Genomic DNA, 19,642 nt, shown 5'->3' on the forward strand with positions numbered 1-19,642 from the left:
TATGTTCTAAGAACATTTTGCTAATATTCCCACTCTGAAAACAATGCTTTTTTGGTCATGTGAATGTTAGGGCAAGGCACTACAGGCAAAAACATAGTTTTTTCATGCACTGGTCAATTTTGAGATTTTGGGCAATTTGGCTTTTCATTGCATGTTTTTTTTGCAAAATAGACTTTTAAGTGTTTGTTTTATTGCACTTTATTTATTTGCATCTGCAGATTTCAGTTAAAATACATATCTTTAAAGACTGTTTCCTCAAATTGAGTTTCCTTTTTATGAGTTTTTGTAGTTGATTTATTTTTTGCTTTTCAAATGTCCATTTATTAGGGGTGCTCTGATTGATCGGCTACCGATTGCTATCGACCGATAATCGCTTTGGGAAGTTTGAACCGATAAATCGATCTCAAGCTGACTATGCACCTACCCTGAGAGGTTTGGCATGACATGTAGCGGCACCGTCTCAGTCTCTGTCCAGCGTGGGTAAAATAATTATAATGCTGAAAGTGAAGTACAACTCATATTTCTTTATAAAATAACTTACAAACTCATTTGAAAAGTTTCTGTAAGACATATTTTCACAAACAGCATGAGTGAATCACCATGTGCGCTCTCTCTTTACCTCTAAAAATGCCCAAATGTCTTCAAATCACCGCATCGCGTCTGCACTATAAGCGAGCTGCACGCTGCAAAGACACAGGAATTGTCACTTGCACAATCAGTGCAGTGCAGAGGCAGTGTCACATCGTCACTAAAGTTTATAATTTGCATTTCTTTTTAAGTCTTGCTAGTGTTTAAGCCATTCAGCACTCGTGCGCTCTCCTAGAGACGGTGCGCTCATGCACACTCAAAGCGCACACACATAAGGCCGCCTCACATACAGCTCACGAAATCAGGCTTGTGCTGTGTGTAAGCTATTGTGCAACAATTGTAAAAACAAAAATGCACTGCATGATCAAACATTTAGGTGAGATAACTATATATTTTTGAAAAATGTCTAACTACCCCCTCACCCCACAAGAGTCACCTAAGAGGGGAATTCCCCTATTTTCAAAAATGAAATTCAGGCCCTGAATGAATGTCTGTAAAAATCCTGATTGAAGCATCACTATAAATAAATCTACATGATAAAAAGAAGGCTATCAGTATAAAAAGATCTGTATCAGTGATCATATCGGCAGATACTGCTTCCTGTGATCAACATTTACGCACTAACAAGGAGGCTAAAGACTGCAGCCACTAGCGTCAGTCGCTAGTGCGTCTCTTGAGATCAGTGGAGTGAGGTTTTACCTGCACAGCACCTACCACTGGCCTCCGTTACACTCACCCCCCAAACCTCACTCCCATCCGGGTCACGGCACCAATGTAACCCCTCTCTCCCGGGTCCTCACCGCCACACCTTGTTCTCATTCCGAGTGGGTCTCGAACCCGGGTCTCTGTCATGGGAGGCGGACGCACTAAGGAGGCTAAAGACTGCAGCCACTAGCGTCAGTTGCTAGTGCGTCTCTTGGGATCAGGGAAGTGAGGTTTTACCTGCACAGCACCTACCGCTGGCCTCTGTTACACTGGCCATTGAAAGAAGTGATGTGGTCTGTAAGTCCATATGGAGCTTCAAATTAACTGCATGACATCCTTTGGATGGAATTGTCTTGGTTTATGGCCATAGCTTGTATTACTGCACCGCTTTCTGGCTGGTCTAGATGAGCATCTTTTCATTTTAAACTCCTTCATTTTATCTTGGTTAATGTGAAAGTGGGGTCAAGAACTTAATGGTGTAATGTGGCCTAGAGGTTAAAGTTTTGGGCTAGTTGTTGAAAAGTTGAAGGTTTAACGAGATCTTCAGACAAGACGCTTTACCTTATGTTGCCCCAGAGATGTCCCTAAAGTGTGCTTTGGTTACTTTGGATAAAAAGCATCTGCTAAATGACTGCTTGCTTAAAGGAAAAATTTAAATTTGCTCTTTACATGGCTTGACAGGCCACATCACAGCAGCAAGAACATGTGGCAGGTCCATCATTTTCTAAATCTGATTGCTGTCACCACAAGAAAAGAGATGAAGGTTTACAGATTACAGGGAGTTATTGAGGATGTGTGGTGTTGACAGCAGATTGGCTTCTTGCCTCCCTCTAGTGGTTAGTCTCTCAAATTGTTTACATGATATCCCGCGTGGGGGGAGGCGGCCACACTAAGGAGGCTAAAGACTGCAGCCACTAGTGTCAGTCGTTAGTGCGTCTCTTGAGATCAGGGAAGTGAGGTTTTACCTGCACAGCACCTACCGCTGGCCTCTGTTACACTGGCCATTGAAAGAAGTGATGTGGTCTGTAAGTCCATATGGAGCTTCAAATTAACTGCATGACATCCTTTGGATGGAATTGTCTTGGTTTATGGCCATAGCTTGTATTACTGCACCGCTTTCTGGCTGGTCTAGATGAGCATCTTTTCATTTTAAACTCCTTCATTTTATCTTGGTTAATGTGAAAGTGGGGTCAAGAACTTAATGGTGTAATGTGGCCTAGAGGTTAAAGTTTTGGGCTAGTTGTTGAAAAGTTGAAGGTTTAACGAGATCTTCAGACAAGACGCTTTACCTTATGTTGCCCCAGAGATGTCCCTAAAGTGTGCTTTGGTTACTTTGGATAAAAAGCATCTGCTAAATGACTGCTTGCTTAAAGGAAAAATTTAAATTTGCTCTTTACATGGCTTGACAGGCCACATCACAGCAGCAAGAACATGTGGCAGGTCCATCATTTTCTAAATCTGATTGCTGTCACCACAAGAAAAGAGAAGGTTTACAGATTACAGGGAGTTATTGAGGATGTGTGGTGTTGACAGCAGATTGGCTTCTTGGCTCCCTCTAGTGGTTAATCTCTCAAATTGTTTACATGATATGCATTACTTGAGATTTTTGCCAGTTTAATTTTCATTGTTATACATTTCTTCATTTGAATGTGATATTCTGATAATCACGTGTCTATGTTGTTTTGAACAGAAACACCACTTCGGATCTGGAATGTGGTGTATCTGGAGAGAGAAAGTGAAGAAGGATGTTCTTATCTTCACGTTGAATCATAATGAATCAGCAGCAGTGAAATGAAACAGTGGATTTTTATTGGACAAAAGCCCTTCCACACTTCTGCTGTGAGTAATTTCGTTTTTGTGGCTGCTTTGATCCTGATAGCATGGCTCAGGATTTGGACTCCGGTCCAAAATCAGCATGAGCAACTTTGATTGCAAGAAGAGCCAGATGATACATGCAGCCAAACGCCTCCTCCTGCATTCTCTCTATCTGTTTCACTCTCGTTCTTCCTTTCTCGGTTTCAATTTGCTGTTTGTTTAAAAATACACTGTAAAACGTGTACATTTCCATGTTACCTTAAAAAGCTATTTTCTCATCCGATCCTTGATGCAACCGGAAATCTTAAACCTATCATAACTCAAGAACGACAACAAAGAATGTACATTTTGCTTAAAGAAACTGAAGCCCTTTTAGCTATTACATGATTTTCATTACAGTAAAGCACATTTGTCTTTCAAATTCTCATTACTGTAATGAGATGCATCCAAATCTCATTCACATTACAGTAATGCAAAACACAGTGATATGTTATTGAAATGGTAAATGTCATGACAGTATTTGTTGTTCTGCCTTTGATTTGTGATGAAATACAGCAAATATTTGCTGTATTACTGTAATGAGAATCACTATTTAAATACTCAAGTAAAACTGACAATTTAGGAGAACATGTGCTTAATTGTCATCAAAATAGTGTTTTAAAGTAATTGTTTTTGCTAGAGTCTAAATTTGTTTACGTTCACACATCGACCTTGCAAATTATGCTAATTTTCTCTTTAATAGGAAGATGCACTAAGGAGGCTAAAGACTGCAGCCACTAGTGTCAGTCGTTAGTGCGTCTCTTGAGATCAGGGAAGTGAGGTTTTACCTGCACAGCACCTACCGCTGGCCTCTGTTACACTGGCCATTGAAAGAAGTGATGTGGTCTGTAAGTCCATATGGAGCTTCAAATTAACTGCATGACATCCTTTGGATGGAATTGTCTTGGTTTATGGCCATAGCTTGTATTACTGCACCGCTTTCTGGCTGGTCTGAGCATCTTTTCATTTTAAACTCCTTCATTTATCTTGGTTAATGTGAAAGTGGGGTCAAGAATTTAAAGGTGTAATGTGGCCTAGTGGTTAAAGTTTTGGGCTAGTCGTTGAAAAGTTGAAGGTTTCAACGAGATCTTCAGACAAGACGCTTTACCTTATGTTGCCCCAGAGATGTCCCTAAAGTGTGCTTTGTTTACTTTGGATAAAAAGCATCTGCTAAATGACTGCTTGCTTAAAGGAAAAATTTAAATTAGCTCTTTACATGGCTTGACAGGCCACATCACAGCAGCAAGAACATGTGGCAGGTCCATCATTTTCTAAATCTGATTGCTGTCACCACAAGAAAAGAGAAGGTTTACAGATTACAGGGAGTTATTGAGGATGTGTGGTGTTGACAGCAGATTGGCTTCTTGGCTCCCTCTAGTGGTTAATCTCTCAAATTGTTTACATGATATGCATTACTTGAGATTTTTGCCAGTTTAATTTTCATTGTTATACATTTCTTCATTTGAATGTGATATTCTGATAATCACGTGTCTATGTTGTTTTGAACAGAAACACCACTTCGGATCTGGAATGTGGTGTATCTGGAGAGAGAAAGTGAAGAAGGATGTTCTTATCTTCACGTTGAATCATAATGAATCAGCAGCAGTGAAATGAAACAGTGGATTTTTATTGGACAAAAGCCCTTCCACACTTCTGCTGTGAGTAATGCCACATCACAGCAGCAAGAACATGTGGCAGGTCCATCATTTTCTAAATCTGATTGCTGTCACCACAAGAAAAGAGATGAAGGTTTACAGATTACAGGGAGTTATTGAGGATGTGTGGTGTTGACAGCAGATTGGCTTCTTGCCTCCCTCTAGTGGTTAGTCTCTCAAATTGTTTACATGATATGCATTACTTGAGATTTTTGCCAGTTTAATTTTCATTGTTATACATTTCTTCATTTGAATGTGATATTCTGATAATCACGTGTCTATGTTGTTTTGAACAGAAACACCACTTCGGATCTGGAATGTGGTGTATCTGGAGAGAGAAAGTGAAGAAGGATGTTCTTATCTTCACGTTGAATCATAATGAATCAGCAGCAGTGAAATGAAACAGTGGATTTTTATTGGACAAAAGCCCTTCCACACTTCTGCTGTGAGTAATTTCGTTTTTGTGGCTGCTTTGATCCTGATAGCATGGCTCAGGATTTGGACTCCGGTCCAAAATCAGCATGAGCAACTTTGATTGCAAGAAGAGCCAGATGATACATGCAGCCAAACGCCTCCTCCTGCATTCTCTCTATCTGTTTCACTCTCGTTCTTCCTTTCTCGGTTTCAATTTGCTGTTTGTTTAAAAATACACTGTAAAACGTGTACATTTCCATGTTACCTTAAAAAGCTATTTTCTCATCCGATCCTTGATGCAACCGGAAATCTTAAACCTATCATAACTCAAGAACGACAACAAAGAATGTACATTTTGCTTAAAGAAACTGAAGCCCTTTTAGCTATTACATGATTTTCATTACAGTAAAGCACATTTGTCTTTCAAATTCTCATTACTGTAATGAGATGCATCCAAATCTCATTCACATTACAGTAATGCAAAACACAGTGATATGTTATTGAAACGGTAAATGTCATGACAGTATTTGTTGTTCTGCCTTTGATTTGTGATGAAATACAGCAAATATTTGCTGTATTACTGTAATGAGAATCACTATTTAAATACTCAAGTAAAACTGACAATTTAGGAGAACATGTGCTTAATTGTCATCAAAATAGTGTTTTAAAGTAATTGTTTTTGCTAGAGTCTAAATTTGTTTACGTTCACACATCGACCTTGCAAATTATGCTAATTTTCTCTTTAATAGGAAGATGCAAATATTCATTACATACAGTACATACATATTCATTCCTTGTCCTTTGCTTTTACATTTCTCTTTTCAGCTTCTCTCTGGCTTTTCTCGGTTTAGCACATTCCCCTTGCAGTTGTCTTCTAATCGATACGGTTTTTCTGCCTTGCATGTGCCTCTGTGTATGTGAGAGAGGGAGAGAAAGAGCGAGTGTAAATGTATGTATTGATATTTCAGGTAAATTGCATCGCTCTCTTACAACCCACTGAATTTTCCGAGACAGCTTGATGCTCATTGGAGACTGTAATACATGTTCTAATTACATTAATGCAAGAGACTATTAGCCTGGACACATCACGTCTTATAGACAGACAAAAGACGAGACAATGCAAAGTTGTTTCCTCTAATCGTGGTATTTAAAACACAGACAGTGCTCTATCGGCATGCTTGTCCGTCACTATAATGCTAGTCACTATCGGCTTAATGCTGTGAAAAGATCTTTCCCAGACTGACTGTGCACTATATATATCATGCACTAGAAAACAGATTGTTCTGTCTCTAAAAGCTACATATTCAGAGCTATTGTGCAGTGACTGCACATTTGAATATTAATGCACAAAGTATCTACATTGCTTGGCAACCATAAACAGCCTACAGTTAGACTGCATTACTGTATTAATTGGTAGAAGATTAGGTAACACTTAGCCTATTATAGCCTTTATATATAATGCATTATAACAGTATTTTAATGCATTAATTATGCCTTGTAATCAAAATAGCACAGGTTGAAGATGCAATATGTACAGAATAAATTAAAACCAAAAGAGTGAGTTTAGCATGCATGAGAGGTGTTTTAAGGTTTTAGTGACCTAAAATAAGAGGCCTTAACTTTTGTTTAAAAATTATTGTAAATCAAAACCTTATAGATTTTTATAAAATGGTAACAGCAATTCTGGAAAAAAACAAAAACAATGCACTGACTATAATATATGCAAAGTTATTCATAAAGTATGTTGTTATGCATTATATATTGCAATAATTGTAACCACAGTTAAAATGCATTATAATATTTGCAGATTCCATGTTACACCTGATCTCTGCAGGACACCGGCCCTCCAGGACCAAGTTTGGAGACCCCTGTTTTAATACATTATACTTAGTATTGATATGTTTTATAATGTGTCACTGTGGTTATTATTCATGAGATCATACAATGCATAATACAAGGCATAATTAATGCATTAACTAATGCATTAAATTATTTTATAATGCATTCTACATAAAGGATTCAATTAAAGTGTTGCTGAATATTTTTCAATTATTATTAATATAAGTGTCTTAAAATGTCTAAATACATAATGAATTAATGTATTTAACATTGGTGTTTTTATGACCGGTATCACAATTGTATAAAATCAATTTAAGGATATATTATAAAATCAAGACCTTGTTTGCAGTGATTTTACAAAAGTTAAGGCCACATATTTTAGGCCCTTAAAACATCCCTCACATGTGTTAAAATCACTGTAAAGTATGAATAGTTTGTTGGATTTTAATTGATTCTGTACATATTTGCATGTTCAATCAGATTGGTTTTATTTCAGTTACACTTGAATGACTGTTCTAGACATTGGTGCCCTATCTTAAATCTTTCTTTGTCTTTGCAGAGGCATTGAACATCTCGCAGACTATAACAGGAGCATGACAGAGTGGACATGAGACAGAGAATGGAAGGTTGCAGCCCATTCTGGGTTCGGTTAATGAGAGGTAGATGGTCTTTCAGAGAGGAGGAGGCACCATCATGGCCTTTAGCGTTTGGCAAAAAATACTCTCATGTTTATTCATGTGGACTTTCTCGTGGAGCCCAGAGGAATAGGTGTATTGCGCCATAATGAAACCAAGCTACAGGCACGCACGATATGCTCGAGTAGAACTTTAATTGCATTTGGCTTCCACTAATTTATCATTTCTAGAGGAGCTTTTTGTTTTTTTGTCCCTGTATAATCATTCTCAAGTTGACTTTTGTGAATTTTTTTTAATTGTCTGATGTTTGGATCAACCAAAGTGAGTCTTTGTCGTGGTTAAATTATTGCATTGTTTCATGGCAACAAGCTACAAACATGGTACTCGCTATTCATAGCCATGATGTGAGTCAGGTTGACTTCCAGAGGTAATGTAAACATTGATTCATGAGGTGAGATTTGAAATTCAAATTTTTAGGCGATGGGCTGTAAATATATATTGGAATAACCACCTCTGCATGTGTGCGACGGTCTATAGCATGAGTCTGTGATAATAGGATTCATGTAGTTGATGGGGTTTGTATGAGCTTTGTGTTGTGGGGGTTGGTCCTCTTTGGATGAATCCGATGTCTTTGGCATCGTCTCGGAATCTCTTTGGTGCAGTGGGACAGCAGCGGGACAGCTGTTTCCAATGACCAGAGGAAAAACATTGATTCCTTTTCTTTCTGTCGGGCTTTTGTCTGAGAAGGGATGGGAGGTTACCAAAATCAGTTTTAATTGGCTGAAGGTGCATACAGTATAAAGATTTCTTTGTCTAGACTAATAGTGGAGGCAATAGGACAATGCTCAGTGTAATCATCTCTGATAATTTCCCAAAATGAATTTCTGCCTTATACATGTTATTGTATGTTTGTCATTACAAAATAAATATAAATGTTATATTTTTATTATATATATATATATATATGTACTTACAGTGTACAGTTCATGTGTCCCTGTATATAATCCCTATATATTGTTCCTATGTCAATAATTACTGAAAGCACTAGTGGAAATGGTTTCATTTGGTGTTTTCCTCATTTTAATTAATTTAATTATTTTTGTCATTGCAAATTGTATTACCAGCATAACAATTAGAGTTGAATTGAAATGTGCATGTATAATATTACATTATTACCTTTGAGTATAGGGAAAGGCATATATTGGATTGATTAAAAGCAGTTGTAAATTAAAGTTCAGGAGGAGCATGTTCATCTATTCCTGTCAATCACAATGCAATATAAACTGCAGCTTATATCATTCTTCTGCTACCCCTCCACCATCCAAAATCCCCTTTTATTTCTAATAATTTCTGTTATATATTCAGTAATTTTGTAGTCGGGGGTGATTTAGAGTTTGTGAATGAGCATTTGGTATAATACGTACATGTTGCTTGTATATAGATGTAATGTAGGTGAAAAAAAACAGATTATTAGTGGTGATGTTTTTTAATATATGTGCTTTATTTGTGTTTTTCTTAAATTTAAGGTTATATATAAATTATATTTTAGATTGTTGAATATAATGTATAAGTTAATATATTCATATAAAGTCTAAAAATATTTATTTTTGTATTTTTTTTCAGCTGTGGGAAAGGTGTCATGGTTGAGATCAGCAGCACTTTGCTCATCTTATCAACAGAGTCCTCGTCTTTCATTTGGTAAAATCAAGACCTCACACTCACAATGCATGAGCTCATGCCTCAGAGGACTTCACTCTCTATTTGTATCAATCACTCTTCAGAAAGGACAATTGAGAGCAGACGACTTTTTGTGCCACTGAGTTTCTGTAGGATTACCAATCACAAGCAAATCTCACTGTGACATGTAGAAGCCAAACGTCAGCTTCAGAGTGTCTGTCTTTGCTCCAATTAGCTCTCCGTCTTACTTTCCCAGCATCCATTGCATGTCCAAAAGGTTCCATTGACTGTTTTTTTTTTCTCTGAAAATAATTGGTTCCAACAGAGATCATTTTAAATGTATTTTTAAGGAGAGATTCACAGAAGAACACTCGCAAATTTGAGGTCTGTCCCACAAGCTGTCATGTTACCAGTCACATTTTCCTTTTTAAGTTACAATTTTCAGTAAGTTTGCAAGAACGATTCATCTTGCTGGAATTTTATGCAATCTGCATCAAAGCAGCAAATATACTGTGATTTGTAATGCAGCACAGAGCTGATGTGAATATATTGCTGGAAACATAAATTTTGATCAAAAACAATACACATGCTGATTAACATGATGGGCCGACAGTGTGAAGACACAAAAGGAGCAGACTTTGCCAGTTAAAGATGTGCACTGCTTGCATTGTGTATTCATTTTTATAATTTCATTGACACAGAGGAGACGAATTGTTGAATAAAGTCATTATTTTTGTTTTCTTTTCTCGTACAAAAAGTATTCTCGACGCTTCATAACGTTACGGTTGAACCACTGATGGCAGATGGACTATTCTGATGATGTCTTTCATACTTTTCTGGACCTTGACAGTGTAATTTACTTGGGAGTCAATGTCACAGTCACAAGCCTCCCGGTTTTCATCCAAAATATCTTAAATTGTGTTCCGAAGATGAATGAAGCTTTTATGGGTTTGGAACGACATGGGGGTAAGTGATTTAATGACAAAATGTTTATTTTGAGGTGGAGTATCCCTTTAATTATTCCTTATATAAAGTAATCTAAAAGGGAGTAATGCAGCGTTATAATATTGTCTACAGAGTCCATGTAATTTGAATCTAATCTAATCTGAGCAAGATTATCTTCAAACAGGCTCTTCTGCAATAACACACAGCATTATAGAACCCATGAAGGACATCACACAGTGATTTTGACCCAAATGGAGACGCATTAGAAGCGCCACCTGTGCCCAGTTCCAAAGGTCAAGGGGGGCAACCTTGTCAATCAAACCCCAGGACCACCCCTAACACAAGATGAATTTCACATGTATATTTTAAGATGCGCATTAAGGATGTGACATGTTTGAGAACAGTTTTTTTGGGATCCAAATATTGATGTGTGCTTATCAGGCCTGAGGTCATATTTAGCTACCCAACGCTTGGATATCAGGGACAACATTGTTAAAATGCTAATAGAGATCTCTGGTATTTGACATGCCTTTAATAATAGGCATGGTGACCTTTTAAAATTCGGCTTGTTCCTACTGCTTCATGTGCACTGCCTTGGACCACTGGAGCATTTAAAAGCAGCAGCAGTGTTCTAGATGTGTGAATAACAATATATGAGGTCTCGCAATTGTTTTTAGATGTCCAACTGAGCAAAGTGAGAAAATTGCCTTACTCTGTAGTTACCAGCAGACCACTCCTGCTGTTTTAAAAATGTGAACATCTGAGTTGGGCAAAATTCAAAGAATTCTCTCTCTTCCAATTTATGAGATCCATCCATCCATCCATCATTCTAATGTTCTATTGTCCATCCATCCATCCATCCAGCAGGCCTTCAAACCATTTTCAAAACCTTCTAAAGGCATAACACCCATATTTGTACGTAGTATTTGTATATTTTCAGGACTGGTCTTTGTACAGGCCATTACTTCTACACCAGACTCTGTAAATCATTTCTTTGCAGACCTCCCTTTGTGTATAGGAAAAGAACAAGACCCCCCCCCAGACATTGGCAACAAAGTTAAATTCACACTATTTTCTAGTAGCGTTACGATTTGTCTTCACTGGTTTATTAGATTACTCTGTCCACATATTTTTAGTCATGCAGTGTTATATGGGGGAATGTTGAATATTTATGTTATTAATTCATGTTGTTTTGGCCCCATGAATAGATGATAAACTCTGCAGTGAAATATGATCAATCATGCAAGAGATATGTTGTGGAGAGACGCTAAAATGTGAGTTTCGCAAAGTATAATCCCTTTCTCATTCAAAGCATTAAGTTTGTAAATTTCCACATCAAAGATGCCCGAAAGCATCTGTATACTCTCCAAAGACAGTGTGTGAACTTGAATGACATACACCATAAAACTTAGTGCCTGGAAGTCAGAAGGATCAGATTTTAAATGCAACTCTCCTCAAAATAATTGTCTTTGGATAATTGATATTGTGTCAGAAAAATTAAAATTCTGTGATTGTTTATTCACTCTCATGTGACTTGAAACTCTTATGTTTTTTTCCCCCATAGAACAGCAAAAGTTGTTATGCAAATGTCAGAGATGCTTTTTACAATGAAAATGCATGTTGATCACTGACTGCTGATGTTTAGTTGAGGTTATACTTTTAAAAATTAATTTTAAAAACATTACATATTGGGTTGGGTTTTGAACTTGGGTGCCTTTGCATGCTAAATACATTAGGAATTAATAAGTTTTTTCCCTCTCTTTTGTCATGTCTTATCTCATCTAGGGCATCAAACGTGCCAGGATTGCCGCGGGTGCCCACCTGAAGAAAGTAGGTAAATAACGATGATATCCAAGTGCTAGGTGAATAATACAGACACTAAAAATAACAGTGCATCTCAATGGCAATGCAGCACTTAGCTATGGAAATTGCATGATACTATCACATTAAATACCACTCCATTCATTACTCGAATATGACTGCAATGACTAGGAAATAATCATGTATTGGGACTAAATAAAAAGACAATTAGGCTGCAATAGACTTCTCCCCCCAAATTAAGGATTTATAGCTTATTGAACCAGAACAAATTTGATGGAGTCTGGTGCGATGGCTCAATGTTGCCCTAAACAGGGTCAGTTAGCTGTGCTGAAAACGCAAAGGATCATTAAGTTTTAAGAAGTGGCTATCATCATTAAACCCATTAAATTCATTAAAGAGAGCGAAGCTTCAATCTGGCCTCCCCCAGTCCGGCACAACAACATCAGGGCTTATTTTCAGGGCGAGCATGGTGGTTGCCATGCATCCTTGAATCTTATGCCCCTTTTAAGGCCATTTTCTCAATTAACTTTAATGGTCAATTGTGTCCGTTCATGCTTGTCTCCCCCACAAGTCCATCTCGCACGTTGTCTTTGCTCACCTTCTCCCACATCTCAAGCGTCAGCTGTTTAAACGGATTGCCCATCCAGCCAGTTAACCTTCCTCGGCGATGAGAGCTATAATTGGTTTACTATAGAAATGGAAGGGGATAATCCTTCTGTTTGATTAATGCTTGTCTAATCAATTGATGTCTGGCAAAACCGCCCCTCTGGTCAAATTTTGCAAAAAGGAACAGCTGGTTTTTCAAAAGGTCAGACTGATGCAGGGCAGAATGTGTCACCCAGAATGATAGATCGAGCAGCGGACGTCAAACCACTCAATGATTTGTAAGAGGATTTTGGCACATTTGCTGTTTTTTGACCCCTTTCATGTTTCTGGGTGGGTTGGTGTTTTGACATCCAATATTATAGCAGTCTACATAACAAGCACTCCTGCTATTCAGCTTCATACATGGTGCAATTCAAATAGTAATTTGCTTAATATTTTAGTATTTGAAAGTACTTACATAGGGTTTCTACAGATTAAAATACATATAACACATAGTTTTAAGGAGAAAATAATAGTTTTTTAAAGGCACATTGCAGTTCACAGATTAAGCTTCATTAGATGTCTGTTGGTGTCTATCAAATTTTTCTAAAGTAGAATATGAGGCTGGTTGTCTTTAAAGTTTACTTTGAAAAATCTATGATCCTAGACTCTGATGGTAGCATGTTACTACGCTAAAATGCAGATAATACAAAAAAAAAAACACGACATGGTGTACTTTATTTAGTTTGTGTATTATATCATATTATATATTATATCATATAATTTTTATAATCAATATTTTATAATATAGATTATAATCAATATTTTTTGTCATAATTTATGACTCAGAAATGACAAGATGCCTGATGCAAGATGCCTCTGTATCCATCGAGGAAAAGAAAATGTCAGCATGCATTGTGACCAACCGTGTGGAGAAAAAAAAAAATCCAACAACATCATAAGATAAGGATCATAAATCAATTTATATTTCACTGTTCATCCAATACAATATGTATTGATATTTTCTTTTCCTTGTTTCTACAGATTAAAATACATATAACACATAGTTTTAAGGAGAAAATAATAGTTTTTTAAAGGCACATTGCAGTTCACAGATTAAGCTTCATTAGATGTCTGTTGGTGTCTATCAAATTTTTCTAAAGTAGAATATGAGGCTGGTTGTCTTTAAAGTTTACTTTGAAAAATCTATGATCCTAGACTCTGATGGTAGCATGTTACTACGCTAAAATGCAGATAATACAAAAAAAAAAACACGACATGGTGTACTTTATTTAGTTTGTGTATTATATCATATTATATATTATATCATATAATTTTTATAATCAATATTTTATAATATAGATTATAATCAATATTTTTTGTCATAATTTATGACTCAGAAATGACAAGATGCCTGATGCAAGATGCCTCTGTATCCATCGAGGAAAAGAAAATGTCAGCATGCATTGTGACCAACCGTGTGGAGAAAAAAAAAAAATCCAACAACATCATAAGATAAGGATCATAAATCAATTTATATTTCACTGTTCATCCAATACAATATGTATTGACATTTTCTTTTCCTTGATGGATACATGCTGCCTTAGAATCCGGCCAAAAACAGGTATCTTGTCATTTTTGTGTCATAAATGCCCTAAAATAGGCTTATCACAAACACACTTTACACTACCCTTTAGAAGTCTGTGGTCAGGAGGAAAATGTTTTAAATGTTTTTGAAAGAAGTCTCATATGCTCACCAAAGCTGCATTTATTTAGTCAAAAAATCTGAAAAAAAAGAGTCATATTGTGAAATATTATTACAATTTAAAATGACTGTTTTCTATTTTATTATATTTTAAAATGTAATTTAATTCTGTGATACAAAGCTGAATTTTCAGCATCATGACTCCAGTCTTCAGTGTCACATGATCCTTCAGAAATCACTCTACAATGCTGAATTGCTGCTGAAGATTATTATTATCAATGTTGAAAACAGTTAATATTTTTTAATAATATATTTGTGGAAACTGTAATAGTTTTTGGATTATTAGAATAGAATGTATTTGACAGAAATCTTTAGGAACATTGTAAATGTCATTACTCTCACTTTTGATTGAATTTAATGCATCCTTGCTGAATAAAAGTATTGATTTAATAAAAAAAAAAATAGTATTTACTCCAAACATTTGTGGTGTATGGTGTAAGCTGCATAATTCTTTGTTTGAAATCTCTCTAAAGTGAGTCGTTTGTTCTCTTTTGTAGTATGCGATTAAATATTCCCATGCCAACAGTTCCTTTTGTGCATTTTCCAAGACTTAAAAGACCAACGGGCAATGGAATTTGTATCATGTGACCAACTGTCTGCTTGTATGCTAATGATCATTGATATAACCCCTCCCATGCCCTGACCTTTGTCCAGTGCTGTATCCCACATATTGACTAGCAGTCTCATGAATTTGTCTTTGTTTTAAAAGCAAATGAGCAGTTTCGTTCAGATTCATATCTCAGGCATTTATCTCTTTTATTTTTTTCTCTTAAAGAAAGAGTGGCCCTCGAGCACAAATCACCCACCATTTTTCACATGTCTTCTCATCTATCTTTCTAGAGCTTCTTATTGTTGGCGTGTAAATCAAAAGGGGCATCCATTTAAGAAATACGACCACAGTCATTCTTCTTACACAATGCGAGAACAAACATGAAATATATCGTTCGTTTTTATAGATCTTGGAGAAAATCCTCAGTGAACCGTTCCTCATTTCACCGTTGGGTGATCAGCCGTGATGTGAAACATTACATTTTTTCATTGATTAGTTATTGATTACGATCCTCAGCCTATAAAATTAAACTGAGAGCAGTGCTGCAGATGCTAAATTTCTTTTAAATCCTGGATTAGTCTTAGCCTGTGTTATATGAGTTGGCTTTCGATATTACCCAGAGGATATTGACAGCCCACTTACAGCTGCAAATAATCGACCATTGAGCACCCAAACAATGCGAAGCGTAGCCCATTATTAGAAAAATACAAGCATTCAGCTTCAGACGTGAATTCATCCTATACAATTCCCCAACAATAGCTCTCTATCCTCTTACCATCCATACTGGATTAATGTTGCATTCAGGAAAAGGCTACAGTGTGATCTGTTCAGTTTCTATCCTAACACTGCAAGGCTCATATCTTGGCGCTCTGCATTGACCCTCAGTCTGCTTTCCAGCAAGAGAAGGGCTTCGACTTCAGGAATTAAAGCTGTGGAGGGGGCGGCACGGGTGCAGACGGGATTAGGGTGGAAGTCTTCAAAGACTTCCACTTCCAAGATTCTGCTCAATTCTGGCTCCTCTAAAGAGTCTTTTAATTCTTTCTTTCTCTCAAGTCTACTGTCCTACAGTTGCTATGAGCTTTGCGCTAGACTATCGTCTTGGATCTCATTTGCCAACGGCGCCATGAAGTAGAGTTGGATTGATACCAACATTTCGACTTCAGTATGACACAAGCCTTTGGTCTCAGTAAGAATAATAAATTAATACCTTAAGCAACAAATAAACAGCTTCCAATATCAATAGTTTGGTATTCATCTTTAATAATATTTGTAATATTTATTTTTAAGTTACTTAATTTTATTATTTATTTTATTTTGTCTATATATATATATATATATATATATTAATAGTATATATAATTAATAGTACATTTTATATACGTATATACATATATATAATTATTATTTATGTATTCTTGCATCTCAAACAGAGCATGGTGTTTGCAACGCCAAGGTCATGGGTTCAATTCCCAGGGAATTTCATAATTATTTATGAAATAATAAATAACGTATGCCTTGAATGCAATGTAAGTCACTTTGGATATAAGTATCTGGTAAATGCATAAATTGACATTTATATTATTATTTATTTGTTGTTGTTGATTTTATTGATGGGAAGTGAGAAGTCTTTTGTACAAAAACCATAAATAACTCATACTTTCTGGCCAAAGACTTTATCTGCAGTTTTATTTCTTTTAATAATTCCAAACGTTATTCATAGCTACCTATTTCACACCCAGCACTTTTAATTCTGTTCATAAATTCATTCATTGGATCAATAGCCGCTGTGAATCTTTCGATTATTTGGATTGAAATGCTACAGTAAAGCAGCTACAGGTCGGTATAAGCAGCTTGACAGTTTTATCCTGCACAATCAATTTTCTCTTGACCAGGCATGAGGAATATATGACTTTTCAATAATTCATTATGTTATGCAGCTTGAAAGCAGGAGAGCAAAGATTCGGCCAAGTATGTATACAGAACAAGATGTGTGGCAGGCAATTAATATCAATTACAGTAAGCAAGGTCACTAGAATGAACACAATCAATGTGAAATAAACTCACTTCACACTTCAGTGAGACTCACAGGCTCTAATGATAGAAGTGAATTAATACATTTGATGTGTCTGGTGCGGTAACTGCTTAAAGGGACAGTTCTCCCAAAAATGAAAACTTTTACTCATTTACTCATTTGTGTTGTTTTAAAACTGGTAGGCCTTGAGCAAAATCAATCAAAAGACTTAGCATGTATCCTACATTCCTTATGGACTATTTTTTTACTTTTTTATTTTTTACTATTTGTTTTTAGGAAAAAACCCTCTTCCTAGTTTCCTTGAGAATAATTGGCTTTTTTTTTGAGTTGGGCTTCAAAAACCAAGAGATTTATTTAATAGAAAGAACCAAAGAAGCCTCATGTCAGTCTCAGTTTTTTCCACACATGAGGTCCTTTCGCACCGCGGGAACCTTTTCGTAGTACCAGAACTAATTGTGGAACTACCCACATTAGACATTGATTGGCCAAACGTGTATGAAAACGCCCTCACCCGCCATGATTTAAAACGCTGTGTAAACATACTGTAAACACTGTGTCAACTTATTTCGCAAGTATGGAGAACAGCGATAGATGGACGAACGCTGAAGTGCAGGCACTTGGAGCAAGTGTGGCACTGCCAGTTGTCGTTGGAGAATCTTAGTCCTCCTTTCTGTTCTTTCAATTGCTTTACGTGTACGTCAACTTTCCATGTCCATTACTGGGAAACCCGCGAGACACAACAAACACACAGCTCCGATCACAGCGTCCTCCATCCTCCTGTTGTTAATGTTGTTCTTCTTTGTTTCTGTTGTTGAACGCCGAGCACAAATGACATCTCTGTTGACCGGCTTACGTCACTTCCTAGTACACACTGTCAGTGGGAATGCAACCCTTTAAATGGTATTGGGAAATAGTTTGCACAAAATCGTCCCAGTACTTTAGTTCTGGAACTAAAGCGGTGCGAAAGGCCCTATGGACTCCCCCCTCTCAGGGACAGTAAACAGTAAATGAATTTGCTTTGTGCACCTCGTCTGATAAGCGCGTACAATAGAAGGGCAGTGGAGTGGACCACGCAGTGTTATGTAATCAATATCATTGGTCATTTGGAACTAAAGGGGCTGCCAAGCTGCTGACTGAAGCACTGTTTACACATTTCCTTCCCCCCTTCCTCAGGATGCCGCCACCAGAGAAGAAAGAAATGACGGAGCAAATAAAGGACTAATCTTTGTGGGCCAATGGTGCGGTTTAATCCGAGCCAGTCTGAGTTGATTGAGGATGCTTGCAAAAGCACCTGAGCCCGTGACCCATGTCACAGCCAGCCAAGGTCACGGCAAAGTTGCTTATCTCTGTAAATCAAAACTGTGGGCGTGAACAATGGGGGACAATTTCAATTAAAGCGTGTTCAGGGACCACAGAAACACTGGAGAACAAACTAAACGACTTTGAGCTCAGAGTATTGCAGTTCAGGAGTCCAGACCAGGTCAATTAAAGAATCAAGTGAGGTTTTGATTCACAAATGTGGCACTGGAAGACAAAACCTATAAGGCAGGGTAGGTGATTTGGTTTAAAAACATTTTTTTGTTATACTGGTTGAAAGTCTCTTCACATCCTGATAGCAATCAATAAGTTAGGCAGTCTAAATGTATTTATATTGTCTGTGGAAGGTGTAGGACCATCCCTCGGCCCGAGGACTATGATGGGCTGTCCTACCTGCTTGTCAACATATGTATTTGCAGACCGAGTGAGAATGAAAGGCATTATTATTGTAATATTATGCGCTTTGTACTGTAATGTTTTCTCACCGGTGAGTGAGACATGAGGTAATCTGATAGCGTAGCATTCAACCCTCCACCAACGCCGTCTCTCATCATGTCATTGGTTAGCCTCTGGTGTGCTTGTGCGCATTCATGTGTTTTGTAGGAGGCGTGGCTTTGGAGAGGGATTTGCAGGGAGGGTGGGATCTTATGCTTTCAAAGCTAGCTTTCTATTGCTAGCCTCTCCAAAATCGCTTACCATCCCTTTAATTGATACACTGATACATGTCAAGTCAAGTCACCGTAGCGCTTTATACAGTACTGATTGTGTTAAAGCAGCTTTACAGTGTCAAACAGAAAATAGTTTGTCATTAATGCAAAAAGACAATAACAGACTCATTTTCCCAGCTAAAGTAAAAACGGAGGGAGAAAGAAAAGAAACGGGGTGAGAGAGAGAGAAAAAAAACTTTGTGTACACTGTACATTTTTATTAATTAATTAATTGTATTTATTATTATTATTATTATTTTTGAAGTTGTAAATTACACAAAGATTATTTGTTTAGTACATTTTACAATTTTATTGGAGTATGTTTATTGGATTATTAGATTAATGTGCTACTTGCCATTTCTTTGTAACTATATGTTAAATTTACTATCAATTTCTGAGTATAAATTGCTAGTACACTTAAAAATAAAGGTTCTTCACGATGCCATAGAATAACCTTTTTGTCTAAATGGTTCCATAAAGAACCTTTAACATCTGAAGAACCTTTCTGTTTCACAAAAGGTTCTTTGGGGCGAAAGAAGGTTCTTCATATTAT

At 36.9% G+C, this 19,642-nt stretch overlaps 1 long non-coding RNA gene across 1 annotated transcript in view; it reads left to right on the top strand.

The window, feature by feature from the left end:
• Positions 1-19,394, top strand: part of LOC107559187 (uncharacterized) — a 23,475-nt gene extending 4,081 nt beyond the window's left edge. The window contains exons 2-4 of the long non-coding RNA XR_001605574.1: positions 7,024-7,030; positions 15,851-15,858; positions 19,385-19,394. This is a non-coding gene — a long non-coding RNA (uncharacterized lncRNA). The remainder of the gene's footprint in view (positions 1-7,023; positions 7,031-15,850; positions 15,859-19,384) is intronic.
• The last annotated feature ends 248 nt before the right edge of the window (positions 19,395-19,642 follow it).

The sequence above is a fragment of the Sinocyclocheilus grahami genome, unplaced genomic scaffold (assembly GCF_001515645.1).
Source record: "Sinocyclocheilus grahami isolate Dianchi unplaced genomic scaffold, SAMN03320097.WGS_v1.1 scaffold677.1, whole genome shotgun sequence".
In the NCBI taxonomy this organism is placed as follows: Eukaryota; Metazoa; Chordata; class Actinopteri; order Cypriniformes; family Cyprinidae; genus Sinocyclocheilus; species Sinocyclocheilus grahami.